The sequence below is a fragment of the Alligator sinensis genome, unplaced genomic scaffold (assembly GCF_000455745.1).
Source record: "Alligator sinensis unplaced genomic scaffold, ASM45574v1 scaffold1371_1, whole genome shotgun sequence".
NCBI classification, from domain to species: domain Eukaryota; kingdom Metazoa; phylum Chordata; order Crocodylia; family Alligatoridae; genus Alligator; species Alligator sinensis.
Window position 1 is genome coordinate 893,027 of NW_005842601.1, and position 14,629 is coordinate 907,655.

General features: G+C 48.8%; 1 long non-coding RNA gene across 2 annotated transcripts in view; it reads right to left on the reverse strand.

Moving 5' to 3' along the window:
* Positions 1-717: 717 nt before the first annotated feature.
* The window catches only part of LOC102382836, a 43,199-nt gene continuing 29,287 nt past the window's right edge, over positions 718-14,629 (reverse strand). For both annotated transcript variants that reach the window (XR_003096099.1, XR_324887.3), the window contains one exon: positions 718-1,481. This is a non-coding gene — a long non-coding RNA (uncharacterized LOC102382836). The remainder of the gene's footprint in view (positions 1,482-14,629) is intronic.

Consider the following 14,629-nt stretch of genomic DNA (forward strand, 5'->3'; position numbering starts at 1 on the left):
CCTATGGGCTGGATCCAGCCCATGGAGCCATGTCATCCAGCCTGTGGAGATCCTCACAAGTCTGGAAAACTGGTGGCAGAGGAGCAGTGGCAGGATCCTACCTGCAGCAATGGGCAGTGATAGAGTTACTGGCATGACTCCTTGCTGCCAAATGTCCAGCCCCCAGGGAAGCTCCATGGGCTGGATAACACTACCCTACATGAATTTGCTTCACAGCCAAATCCAGCATGCAGGGTTGGGCTAGTGCACTGCATTGCAGTGCCATAGCAAGTGGGGGAGTGGGGGCAAGCGGGGTTCCGTCCCGGGTACCGAAGCGAAAGGGTGCCAATGGGTGCTGCCCAGCTAAGACAGGGCACAGGACAGAGCCGCAAACAGCTCATTTGGTGGGGCCTGGGGGAAGATGGCTTCCACCGCTGCATGTAGTCCCAGGCAAGCATGGTGGGATATGTGGCCCCTGGATCTGTGCATGGGGTGAGAGCAGGCTACCACAGCAGGCTTTGCCCCAGGCACCAAACTTCCTTGTCATGGCACTGCTGGATTGAACCTATAGGTTGAGCCCATGTGCCACGTACCCACCCTGTGCCATACCTCTACCCCCTACCACAAGATAGACTGAAAACCACTGTTGTAAACTCGAACACTTTGGTAGGGATGGCTGGCTGTTAGTGAACCAGTGGAATCTCTCTCCTCCAGGTAATCAGCTAAATTCTAGCTCAGTTTATTAATTAGTACAGTGCATCACTATGTAACGTTACAATAGATCCTCAACCAAATTGTGCACCCTTTTCCTAGGTGCTGTACAAACAAACTATTGATCCATATCCAAATGTCACTCCAAAATTTTGGGGGAGTTGTTTGCTGAATATCAAAAATACTACAGATCTAGGAGTTATCGGTGTTTTGAAGAAAACTTTCACGTTTTCACAGAAAACTTTTAGGTTTTTTTTATTTGTTGTCAACATTACCAGTATGAGGTATCTTGACAACATTGCCAAAACCATTTTATGGTGGTCTCTGGAAGGCAGCTTTTAGATTGTCTTTTCTTTGAGACTGATTCTGGCAGGGTCAAGTAACTTTCAGAGAGTTATGGGGAGTTTGTGGAAGACCTGGGAATCAAGCTGACAAGTCCTGACAAAATTCCTGGTATTCTGTTGTGGGACTAGACCACTGATTCCCAAAATGTTGTCATGAAGCCACTAGTAGTTCATAAGACCATGGTAAGTAGTCCACAGATCACAGTGATCACGATGTAGAATTATAGTGTTTTCACTTAAAAGCTTGATGAAAAGGATATATGGTTATCTGAGAGAGGTTATGAGGGCTGACTGAGCTCCATTGGTCAAAAAAAGTTTCCAAATTTCTGCATCAGTGATTCTCAGTCAAGGTACCAGAGCACCTTGGGGTGCCAAGAGATCCTTTGAAAGGTTCGGCTTGAAGTGTGAGGAAATAAGCAGATAGAAACAGGCTTCTGTCAAGCCACCCTGCAAGGAGGTAAGCACAGAAATAAATAAATTAGTTTTTGAAATGAGGTGCTGCTTCATTCACAGAAGTTATGGAGGGGTTCCTCAAGTCCAAAGAGGGATGCCTTGAGGTTAAAAAGGTTGAGAACCAGTGTTCTGCATAGTCTTGTGTTAGATGGATGCTGCCGCAGCTTGCATTTCTGTACCTTTCTGGTGTGTCACAACAGTCCTGACCTCTTCAACACTCTTACGTGAGTGGAAACACTACCAAACAGTATTTGAAGTTAGATTTGCAGAAAACATTTGTCTGAAACTAGATGCTGTGTGAAACTCCTGAACTTCATTTTCATTGCTTAGGGCAGGACTTATATATATTTTTTTCAATCCTGCAGAAAGTCTAAGTTGTTCAGCTTTTAAATGTATGTGGTTTGGCTCTACAGAGCCAGCATGTGACTCAGAAGCTGACAGCTTCCCACTTGGTACCACACCCAAGATGCTCAGAAGCTGCGATTCTGTCCTAGCCCTGAGACCAGGCCCAGGGCACAAAACCGCATCTCCCTTGTGCTGGTATTGGGGAGCTAGTCCACAGGCAGCAAGTCCCAGGGACACTGCCCCTGCAAAGGGAACAGCAGCATTTGCACACAGTGGGAAGGACTCTGCAAAGCACAGCAGTGCATTCATCTCCCACTGTAGCTTTTAAAAGGCCACATCGAGCTCTTGTTCAATGCACGTGTGTATGTGTGTGTGTATCTCCACACACTGACCACCTCAGCACTAGTCACACTACTGCTCCTTCGGGGCAGAGTTGCAATTGTGAATGTGACCGAAACATTGAATGCAAATAGGCTGGATCCTTGCCAGATGCTGAGCACTTCCTGAAAACTCAGCCCCTCCTGTTTGTTGAGTTGTTTCACTATATTTGCCTCTGCTGACATATAATACTGCTCTAAAGGCATGACTGTTAAAGTGATATTGGGGCCCCACTGCTCAGTTTCTGTTAAGGGATTTCTTAGCTTTACACCCTCTGCTCCTCTTTGATACCTTTGGTCTTTTCTATAAAAGCCTGGACAGCGTCTGCTTGCTAGATATGCTACTGTGGGGAGATTCAAAGATGCAGGGGCCTGACTTGGCAAAGAAATGACCCTGGTGCCTAAATGGAAAGGCCATCCTTCACCCTGCACTCTGTTTAAAGTGTTCTCAGTGTTAACAAGTCAGAGCACCCCAGCACCATCTATCTCCTGATAGTGTATCAGGACAACGTCACCTCTGACCCTTCCCTGCCCAGTGCAAGCCAGAGGAGGGCAGCTTGTCAGAGCCCTGCAGAGGAGAGCATCACACAGCTGCTGCTCTCTGTTTGACCTACTTACCATTAAGCCCTGCAACATGATTTATTCAGTCTAATTAACTTCTCCTTCCCCCCATGGCTGATTTCCTTGAAGACCCAAGACACAAAAGGCTTTCCTGATTTACTGAACTTGCTGCAAGTGGTGTTTTAAGTGGCCATCATCTCTTCCAACTTCACAGCTTTTTGCAGAGAGAAGCTAAATTTGGGGGCAGTGTACCTACTGATGCTCCACCTGTGATGAATGGGTATTAATAAGGCAGAGCAAACCCCCCCATTAAGACTGGTGATACTGAAGCCCAGCGTGTGTGGAGCTCAGAAAGCAGAAAAATTGGGCTCTTACCCCTCAATGCACTTAGGAATTTGTTTTACTTTCAGTGGTGTTGATTATGAAAACAGGGGATTTTCCATCTGATTTGCCTTCCCACTTTTACTGGATAGTCTCTATTAGTCCATCCTCACCAGGGATGTTTTCAGGCCTGCTCTGTTGTGCATCATCTGAAGAATTTATGATTCAGCAAATTCATGCCTACATTCTACCGATGAGAAAACTGAGTCAAAGAGAATATAGGGCCAACATTTTCATCAGCAGTCAGTGTTTTGATGTATCTGGCCTGAGAGAGACTGGGTCTGATTTTCCAGCAACACTGAGTCCCCTTAACTCTTGCTGTAGTCACTGCAGCTAGGGACAGATATTCCAAAAGCCTAAGCCTGAATTGATTCAATCTTTGCAGGTTAGTCTAACCTGGCTAAACTGAACTGGTTTGAAACTGGAGAGACACTCTCTCTTGACTGAGGAAATTCAGACACATGCCTGCAGTAGCTCAGGCTAGAAGCTGGGGGTGCTAGAGCAGCCCTCCCTTCCCTTCTGCAGGGAGCTGAGCTGAGGGGGGCAGGGTAAGGCCCCTCTCATTAGGGAGGTCTGCCTGCACCATCCCAGGCTTTTTCCCACTGGCTGCTCAAGGGGTGGGAGTGTTGCCAGCTCCCAGGCCCTGGGCTAGCACTCTGAGGCAAGGGGGGAAGCGGGGAGAAGGGGTGCAGTGTATGCATCTGTTGATGCTATGGAGCTTTTCAATCTCCCTCCCTGCTTCCTCATACTGTCTGCAGCAAACTGACAGGCGAGCAAGTCAGCAGAGGCTGATAACAGTCTTTATCACCCAATTAGCAAAACAATAGCATCTCTTCACATTATTTCAGACTTCTTAAACCACTTACCAGCTGACCTGTTGATTAGCTCCAAAAGCTCTAAGTGGTCAGCCTATCCCAGTGAGATTGGAGAGAGGCACACACACAGACACCTCTCAGCATTAGCTAGCATACCACATGCTGGCTCCAGTCTGTGCTGTGGCAGAGAGGAGGAAGGGATCTCTGCTTAAGCAGTGAGTGGTGAGGCGGGGGGAGAAGGGGGCACAGGAAAGCCAGCAGACCCTGCTGTGCCTGCAAGTCTGTGCTGAGCTCCAACCAGGGAGCAGAAGGGAGGGGCCAGCTCTGCTGTGGAGCAGAGAGCCCCACCAGCCTAGAGAGCATGTCGGGGTGCTGGGGGAGTCTGATTTAACTTAAAACAGCAATAGGGCCTGGGACAGAGATTGCATAAACCAGTTTGAGCCAAATCAGTTAAGTCTGATACTACATTCAACCAGGTTTATCTCAAACCAGTTTCAGCCATTTTCAAACTGGTTTATGTGTACTGAACATCTGTTCTGTTACAGGTTTAAACTAGTTTCTAATCACTTAAACCAGTTTATGTGTAATGTCTGTCCCTAGTCTGGGAGTTGCAGATGGTCAGTGGCTCTGGAGTTGGCCCCAAGTTGTTTCATATTAGGCACTAATATTTAGTGATGTGCTTCTGTAGCCCTGGCATAAGGTAGCAGGTGGGTCATGTGGGTTCTAATGATTATTTAGACACTAGGCAGTCTTGAGAACTCATTTAACCTCCTTTTTCAGGTTTCTCAAACTCTTCTTGGCTGGCCAAGGCTGATTTAGGAAGTCAAGTTGCCCAACGGCGGTGGATGGTGCACTGAACTGCAACTGGGATCGGACTCCATCACTCACATGCTGTGTGACCTTTTGTTTCCTCATCCACCGCCTTGTGCATTTAGATTATATAGTCTCTGGGACAGGAACTGTCTTGCACTGTTTATATAGCTCTCAACACAATGGAAGCCTCTCAGGGAAGAGCTGAAGTTCCTGCCCTGCCTATACTGTCATTGCTGTGTGTATTGGTAGAAGACAGTATCCAGAGTGCTCAGTCCAACAGCATCCACCAGTGTTACAATCCATGACCATAGAATTTGATGAAGTAGTCCATTGCCTACAAAAGCTTATACCTCTCTGAACCAGTTAGTGCCCGACTACACTGCCTTCTCCCTGAATTCTGACTAAAATGGCTAACCACCTCTCTTGATCCATGACTAGATTCAAAGAGCACAGAATCCTTCACCTGCATCAAGCAGGTTATAGCTGTACCACAGCAAAAACCAAGGCATTACTATTGTGTCTGTTTTCTGGACAGCGATGTTCTTGCATCCACTGCACCAGGGTATTGCACTAGTGCTTGCTATAGAGGAAGCATAACAAAGAATGGCTGTCAGTCATTAGCAGGGATCCTGGTTTTCTCTGTTTAAAAACCAAAAATCTCTACTTTAAAAAAAACACACACATTTTCCAATTAAAAACCCCCAAATCCACATTTTTCCGTGATTAAAATGAAACACCTCTCTCTATATATAGATAACAGCTGAACACAATGTATTATTTATAAATTTACAATTTTTAAACAATTTGGAAGTCTACCAGTGCCTCAATTCCTATCAAATAAATACTAAATATTTATAAATGTTGGTGTTTGATTGTTTTTTTATCATGGAAAATCAGGGTTCCTCCTGCCCCATTCACTCACCAGGATGCGGGTCCAGCTGCGGGTCTCCCACCTCCTCCCCCGCTTTGTAATGCAGCTCTGATATACTGGTGGCCTGTCCATGCCATTGCCCCTCATTCCTGACTTACAGCCCCCTCACTCCCCACCCACAGCCCCCTGCCATGCTGGTGCCCCTCACTCCCTACCCACAACCCTTCACCCCCCTCAGCCCTGCCAGAGTAGGTTCCCAGCAGCCAAGGCAATGGGGCCAGGGACCCAGGTCTGCAACCCCCTGCCCCTCCACAGCAGTGCCAAGTCCCAGTTGCCATCCGCGGTAGGCAGCAGCTGTTGCAGTGGAGTGGAGCATGGAGCCTGGCTCCCCCTCCCCTATGGGCAGCACAGCTGGAATTGAACCCATCGAGGAGGGCAGGGGCAGGATCCTCACTGCAGGCTCGGGCTCCCTGCCTTGTTGCTCTCCTCCTGAGGCTTCCCTGGCCCAGTGAGTGGGACCCAGCATGGCAGGGCAGAGTAAGGCCAGGTGGAGGAGCTCATTGCCACCACTGGGAGCTCTGCACTGCCATGGCAAAGTGCCCCCTGCCCACCCAGCAGCAGCGAGGGGCACAACTCCATGCTGCCACCTCGGAGCTGCCAGGTGGGTGGGGGGCGCCTTGCCATGACAGCGCAGGGCTCATGGGAGCAGCATCAAGCTTCCCCACCCAGCTCTGCTCTGCCCTGCCACACTGGGTCCCACCCACTGGCCCACAGAGGCCCTTGGGGGAGGGCAGCAGGGCAGGGAGCCCAAAGCCTGCAGTGGGCAGCCTGCGCTTGCCCCCACCTCGCTCACAAATCTGGGGAGCATGTGCCCCCCATGTCCTCCCCAGGAGTGCATGCAGCAGTGGGGAGCCACTCCCTGGACGAGCCTCCTGCAGCTCCTTCCCACTCTCCACCTGGGCCCTGCAGCTGCACATGGCCCAGGACCATGTATCGCCCAGACTGGGCAACAGCCCCAGCCCCAGCCCTGCCCAACTCCCTCCCTCCCTATGGGGGCCTCAGTTCCCCCCCACACCAGACTTACCTGTGGGGAACTGCTCTCCAGGCTGCCTAGCGGCCATGTGCATGTATGTGCGCACACACACGTGCACATGGTGCTCCCTGCTTCACCACCCTCCTCCTGCTCCCCGCAGCCCCTTGCAGGCTGGAAATCTGCCAGCTTGCAAGGACAAACCCACCGTTTCCTGTGTTTTCCTCCTTTAAAGGTGAAAATCTGGGTTTTACTGTTTTTTTCCATGGCGAATGGAAAACCCGGATCCCTGGTGATTAGGTACCAGCCTTGTGTCCACATGTTACAAGGGTGAAATCTCCAGCACCCTGCTTGATAATGCTCCCCCCACAGCTAGCACTCGCATACCTGCACAGGTACAATAGAAAGGGCGTCAGGCTTTACAGAAAGTTTGACATACATACAGCCAAGGAGGCTAGATCCCTGTGGGAAAACCAGTGTCCCCTCCCAAGAGAGCTCTGAAGAGTGACTTGAGATGCAAATGATGTTTGCAATGAAACACCTGGGTAGCTGTAAACACTGCCAGTTGTCAGCAACCTCCCTCACAGCAAAGGAAGGGATTTAAGAGGGCAGGTGTAAAAGAGTGTGTCACAGGCTGTGAGATTAACAACTCAGCCCAGGCTAGGGAGTCAGGGGGAGGAAATGTCTCCAGTGTGCCGGGGCCTGGTAAGCAGCACAAGTTGCCTGTCTGATAGCAGAGCTCAGAGTTGCTCTAAGTGCTAAGAGTGTTCAGAAGGGAAACACATAATGCTATGCACCAAATAACTCCCTCAGAACGTCCTGGACTGCCTGCAGAAATCCTTATCTTACATGGCACTAGAAAACCATGACTGCTCCTAAAAAACTAGTTGTTTGATATTATTCTTAGTGTGTCTAGTATAGAAATAAGCATGGAAAGGGCTCTGAGACACAGAGATGGAAACCATCGTTATCACTATCACCAGGGTGACCCCTCTGCTGGGAAGGCTGTCTTGAGTCCCTTCCTGAGCACCAGAAATAGCAAGCCCAATTCCTGCAGGATCCCCTACACCCACCAACTCAGAGGACTCAAAACACAGCCCAACATTTCTTACCATAGCTGCCCACTTGGTCAGTGCACCACTTGCCTCTAAGGGCGCTGACAGACATTCTCCCTGCTCCAATTCATGGAGCTTCACAGAAAGTGCCATGAGTTAGACCACCCCCAGGCCCCCCAACGGACGTTCACTGTTGGGTTGGGGTGGAGAGGAGGAGGGAATCAAGCTTCATTTTGGAGCCAATCCCAAAGAGGAGCTGCCTGCCTGCAGCCTCTCTCCCCTAGCACCACCCTCCCCCTGCTGTCTGCCGGAAAGGGGGAGCAAGAGGGAGCTGCTCAGCCTGAGCTGGAAAGGGAGGTAGCTGGGGGGGAGCAGGGGAGCCTCCAATCTACCTGCCTCCCTCGAACTTATACTGGGCAAACCCTAGCTGGCAGCTCCCTCCACCTCCTGCACTCCCCCTCCCTTCCTGCAGACAGCACCAGGGGTGAGGCTGGGCTGCATCAGCCCAGAACCAGTCACACAAAGGGACTGAAAGAGGTTACCTAAGGTGATCCACTTTGGAGCATCTTCATCTGATCATCCATTAAATGAAGGTTAATTTGTCATGCAATTGGCCACTTTTAATGTGCTCTGCAGCCACGCACTTCTGTCAGCACCCTAAGCTGACAAGATAACACTGTGCTTTTTAACACCAAATACGTGTCTATTCCCCACCCAGTTTCAGCTCTTCCAAATATAAAAGATGCCCAGGCCATAAGCTGAGAAATAAGCAAGGCAGCTTTAGGCTTGCACGGTAGTTACATGCTTCATAGCAGTCCAGTCCTTCAGGAGAAAAATTCCTGACAATGCACGACTTCTCTTGGAAAGTCAGTGGATCCAGACATGATATTGGCTGCTCTGGAGTTGTGGGGAAGAGGGAGATAATTTCCAAGAAGTCAAGAGAACTGCTTTAAAGTAAAGAGTTGAAAGCAGCTCAGAGCAGCCTCACCAGTCTCCTTTCATTCAATCTAGCTATCTCTGGCATCCTAAGCAGAGCTCAGGGTAATTATCTCCATTAGATAATGAGATGAAAGATTAAAGGATGAGGCAAGGGCTCATCCCCCTAGAGGCCAAATCCAGTCAGGCTGAAAGAGGCAGTTCAAAGTATCATTACTTCTAGTCTGTTGCATTAGATGCCTGTGCTCCTGCAGCTGCTCACAAAGGTTTGCGGTCAGATTATGGATCAGGTGATTCAGTCAAGGTAAAGCCTACACAGCTACAGAGGTGGGCTAGGACAGTAGAAGGACTCTCCTGTCAGGAGCTGCTTTCATTAGCGTCAGTGGCCAGAAAGGGTATTTGATGCAAACAACAGAGCCATAGAAGGCCATCAGAGCAGCTGAGTCTCTGCCCACCTGGCAGAAGTCGCCTTTGCTAGAGGCAGCCTTGCAGGCAAACCCCTTCAGTAGACTTCAGGAGATCTGGATTCAGTTCCTGGATTGGCCACTGACATGCCATGTGACCTGAGGCAAGTTACTTAATTTCGGTGTATCATTTGCCATCTGTAAAGGGAAGCATTAAGATTTCCCTTTTCTGTCCATTGTCTTTTTAGGTGAATATTTTTTTGAGGCAGGAGCAGTCTCTTACCATATATATGTGCAGCACCTCCCAGGATGAGGCAGTAATTTCAATTGGGGCCTTTGAATGCTAATGTAGGGCAAACAATTTCTCATCTTAACAGTAAGATTCTCATGCTCCTCAATTTCTCTCTCCCTTTCATTTCACTGAATATATCACTTTCTGTTTTATTTCGTCTTTGTCTCTATATCCAGAATTTTAGATCTAGAGGCCTTGCTGCGGGGGCATGTGTATATCAATGTAGCTTTGCCTCCCTGTATAGTTATTTAAAATGTGGTACAGTCATGGGCAGATCTAGAATTTTGAAATGGGGGGTGCCAATGGTAAGGTGCCTCATCAGGCTCTGCTAGTGTGCTAGGGGCCTAGGGCTACATTATTCAGTTTATGATTGAAGCAAAAACAAATGAGTTAAAAAAAATCTGCAGGGCTGTGAAATAGGAGCTTCATTACCAGAAGCAGCTAACAGACAGCAGAAATGCAGAACAAGAGAGCTTGATTGGTGAAACATGGAGACCATTACAAAGAAGTGAGGGTTGTTACTGCCTGTGAAATGAAGAGTTTAGAAGGGATCGAATAGATTATAATGAGCCATGAAACTATGAAGTCAAGTGACTCCTTCAGCACTGTCTGACTAGAAATGCTTTTGCTACTGCCAGGCAGTCGGTTGTAAACTTTGGTAAGAGCAGGAATCAAAGCGGGGTGCAAGTGCACCATTGGGTATAGTCAGGTTTCTGTAGAGATGGGTATATTCTGATGCAGCTGAGGAGACATGCTGTCAGTGCCTGAAGCCTGTGCCATAGGTGTGTGTACAGTGTGCTTCACAGGATGTGTCCGGGAGCTCCTAATCTGCAGATCTTTCATAAATGGCGCACAGTAAATATCTGAATTCTTGCTGTGCCAGATAACTGCATTAGTCACGTAGGGCGAGAGCTAGTACATGCCTGCTTGTTCCTAGAAAGTCAACATGAAAATGGAGTAGGCAACACTGCCTAACAGAGATCCATTTTCAAATTCAAGCATACGTTTCCCCCTGCTATTCACTGTTTAGCTCAGCACTGTCTAAACAACAATGTGGGAAAGAGCTTGCAACAGCCAGCACACCAGCCCTGTTCAAAGGGGATGTCTAACATTTCCTCTGTCCACTCCTGCCCAGTCATCCCTCATAGGAAAAAGGACAGGCAACAATGCATACATTATCCAACTTGACAGGTGATCATATCATTGCCCATCAGACCCTGGCTCGCTCGCTCGCTTTCTCCTTCCCCCATGCATTTGGTTACCTGTCCCAATTCCTTTCTAGGTTCAGTACAAGAAGCAATTCAAACTCACTGGCTCCAATTTCATCTCCAAACTTATGTCAATGCTGTTTTCTCTTAGTAGCAAGGAAATGCAAGAATCATAGCAAAGATAAAAATAACTGGACCTCAGCAGTACTTTTCAGAGGAATTTTCAATCAAAAGAATCTTTATTTGAGAGACAGTGATACCTAATAGCTAGAGAAGGACCCAGGTGTCCCAGGTTCGGTTTCTAGCTTGATCCCTGTGTGTTCTTGGACATGTTCTGTCATTTCTCTGTGCTTCTGTTTCCCCATATGATAAATAATACACAGGGTTGTGAGAGCCTTAAGCAATGTTTGCCAGGGGCTCACGTGAAAGGTGTTACAGGGCTGTAAAGGGTTAGGAGCTTAAATAATATGTGTTTAATTTTTTATATTACTATTCTATTAAAAATATCATGAATATTTTGGGCCCCAAACCCGTACTTTCATTTATAGCATGTAAAGCACGAGCTGTTTTTAAACCAAGGGAAGCTGCATATAGCTATAAAGTGATGGCTTATTCCTCCCAGTCTCTGTTTCCATCTGTAATCATAAGATCCTGCTATTTTCTTAGACACATTTTTGGATTCTATCCTCACACTTATGGTGCATAAAACGCACAGTGAGAGGAGGATAGAAGGGTTGTGTACAAACCTGCCCAACCAAACTTAAACAGAGTTCACTCATGTCCAAATCCAAATCCTGGAGACATGTGATTACAGAATAATCTCACTTTTGACTTCAAATAAAAAGTATCTTGGCCTGATAGTTGCAGAGAAAAACCACCGTGACCCCAGAGAACACCCTAAAAACTGAAACCAAAGGTGAAATTGAAAGAGCTATGCACTAGGCCTATGTGAAGTGGCTCATACTCGCTTAGGATTCAGATTCAGCTGATTCGGGGGACAGTGATTCAATTCAGTGATTCAAATCACTGTCCCGATTTGATTCAGCCGAATCTAATCCGGAGATTCAGCTGCTGCCGAATCTCTGAATCAGCCAGGCCAGGCCCATCCCGCACCCACTCTCCTAGCCCGGCAATGGCTGCCTACCTGCCTCAGCTCCCGACTGTTGTAAAAAAAATAAGCCCCGATTCAGCAGGTGCTGCCAGGTGGGGGGCGATCCCTGCTGCCCCCCATTGCCCCACACTATGTGGGGGGCTCTGCATGAGCCCCTAGACCCCCCCTCACTCCCCCAACCCCTCACGGGTGCCCCACCTGGGCCAGGTCCAGTCCTTTAAGAAAAAAAACAATAAAAAACACCCAGATTCACTGCTTCTGCTGGCGGGGGGTGATCCCCGCTGCCCCACACTGCCCCACGCCACGTGGGGGGCTCTGTATGAGCCCCCAAAACCCCAAGGCTGCTGCAGGAGTGGTGACTCCTAGGGCTTTTCTCAGCTTTTTTTTTCTTAAAGGACCAGACCTGGTCCAGGCAGGGCACCTGTGGGGGGGCTGGGGGAGCAAGGGAGGGCTGGGGGGCACATGCAGAGCCCCCCATGCAGCGTGGGGGAGTAGGGGGGCAGCCGGGATCCCCCAACCCCCCGCCCTGCAGCACCCAGTGAGCACTGGGGCTTTTCTTTAAAGTACCGGGAGCTGGGGTGGGCGGGGGCAGCCATGGGGGGACTGGGGGAGTAGGTGAGAGCCAGGGGGTGCCCCATGGTGCCCTCCCCGGCCCCTAGTACTTACCAGCTCAGAGTCAGCTCCCTGCTGCAGCGACCGGGGACTGCCCGAATCATTAAAGCTTTGAATCGGTTCAGGGGACCTGGACCTTTAAATTGGTCCCCTGATTTGATTCGGAGATTCAGCCACCAAATTGAGCCGAATCTCCTCCGAATCAAATCAGCACCCAAAGCTTCACACAGCCCTACTATGTAGCTGTACCTCATCTGTCTCAAGACTTGAAATAAGTGTTGCCAATATTGTGTCTGTTTTGACTCTGCCTACCTGCCAGCTGGCTTCTGATGACTTCAAGTCAGCCCTGCCTCCCATCAGCCTCCATCCTCTTTGGTAACTAAAGCTGTGCAAGGCACAGTAGGTCCCAACCATATGGAGACTTGGGTGAATTTTGTTTAAGTTTTGGCTTGTTTACACATCTTTTCACTGATCTCACTTTGTGTTTTATACCCTGTAGGCATGAGGTATCAAAAATCTATCTGAACTAAACAGGGACCCATGAAATGTAATCTCCTCATTTCACCACATGCTCCATTACAGGGAAGGCTAAAAGCTGGGCGACGTGTATGGAATCTTTCACCTATCCAAACCCGTCCCAAAACATTACTGTAGTGATCCCAGGTCACCCATGTATTTAGAGTCTAAGGCTTTTAGAACAGAATACACCATGCCAGCTGGCAACCTCAGATTAACTGGGCATCAGAAGCTGAACCAGCCTCCAGCCAGCTGGAGATCATCCATCCAGGGCAGGGGTCAGGCATACAAGCAGCAAAAGAAGCTTGTACTGAACTGGAAGTCCCCAGCTGCTCTCCCCTCTACCTCAGCCTCTAAAGAGATGATGGGAGAGATAGGTCCCTGAGCCTTGTGGGCACTGCAGGAGGTAGAGCAGAAGTGGTGAATAGAAGGGATGGAGCTCGGCTGAGCATACAGGACAGAGCTATTATCCCTGCTTTACAAATGAGGAGCTACAGATCAGAGCCAAAATGAAGCGGAAGTGCAGTCAGTGGGATTCAAGTGCCTAGCTACCTTTTTTGGGCCTGGCTCTAGGTGGCTGCCCCACAGGGACACACAGGACATCTGTGGCAACAGAAGCAAACTCCCGAGTCCCAGGCTAACATCCTCAACACTGGACCACCCTTCTTCCTGAAACTACATGGAGTTGCTTGGATAATGGATGTTGCAGAAGTGCCAAGGACTATGATTATATCCCTGCTTGTCTCCACTTGTACTCTCAAAAGTCAGGAAAAATCTTAAGGAGATGATGGCCTCCCCCTCCTTTCCCACTTCTCCTTGCTTAGCTCAGAAATGTGGGCAGAGGTTCTGCACCGTTTTGCCCTCCAGAACTTCACAAAAGCTGTTACTTAATCCCAGAGCACTTCAGCCCAAAACATTATATTGGGATGAATCACTCGCTGACCTATGCCTTCTGGAGTGTTCAGTTTCTAATTTTATGGGCTGTATCAACTGAGTTATTGAATCCAGATGTCTTCAACATACAACTGCAAAGCACAAGAGAGGAGTTGGTGGCAGGGACTGGAGCCAGTAGTTCATTTTTCACAAATAAACAATGTCCTGTGACACAGAGGGCCATCTCATCTCCCCCTTGGCTGCCTAGGATTCTCAAGGAGCAGAAGCAGGGTTATCACCACAAACATTTACAAATTTATTTTGATCCACATCTCTTTCACTCTCCTTTTCTAAACTCCTAGCACCCCAATGGCTTCACATTTATTCATATATATAGGCTGTGATGGCTCCCCAAAGGGTGACATTTGAAACAGCAGCAGTGGAGATATGTGCTTAGCTTGGCTTTGGTGCTTCAGCTAGGGGTATCAAACCTTCAGTGGGTACCATAAGAAGGAGGAGCCGGATTCTAGGGCTGGCTTTTCCTGTGCCATTGACTGCTGGTATGACCTGCCCATTGGCTTATGACCCCTGACAGTGGTTGGGTAGGGGCAGGTTGTTTGGATAGAAATGAAGATTAATGAGTGACAGTAGACATATAGTTGTCCCAGGAAATCAGGATTTAATGCACTGCCTACACCGGTAGTTAGGGTCCAATGAACTTGAAATCATCCTCAGGCTCATACCTGCCAGCCCTCCATATCAGTGATGTCAAAGTCTGTTGGCCCCCAGCCGTATCCAGACTTCGGGCTGGATCTAGATCCAGTGGCAGTGGCAGAGCAAGCAGTATCAGGGAACAGCCAGGGTTAGGGGGTTCATAGATTCATAGATGCTAGGGTCGGAAGGGACCTCAATAGATCATCGAGTCCGACCCCCTGCATAGGC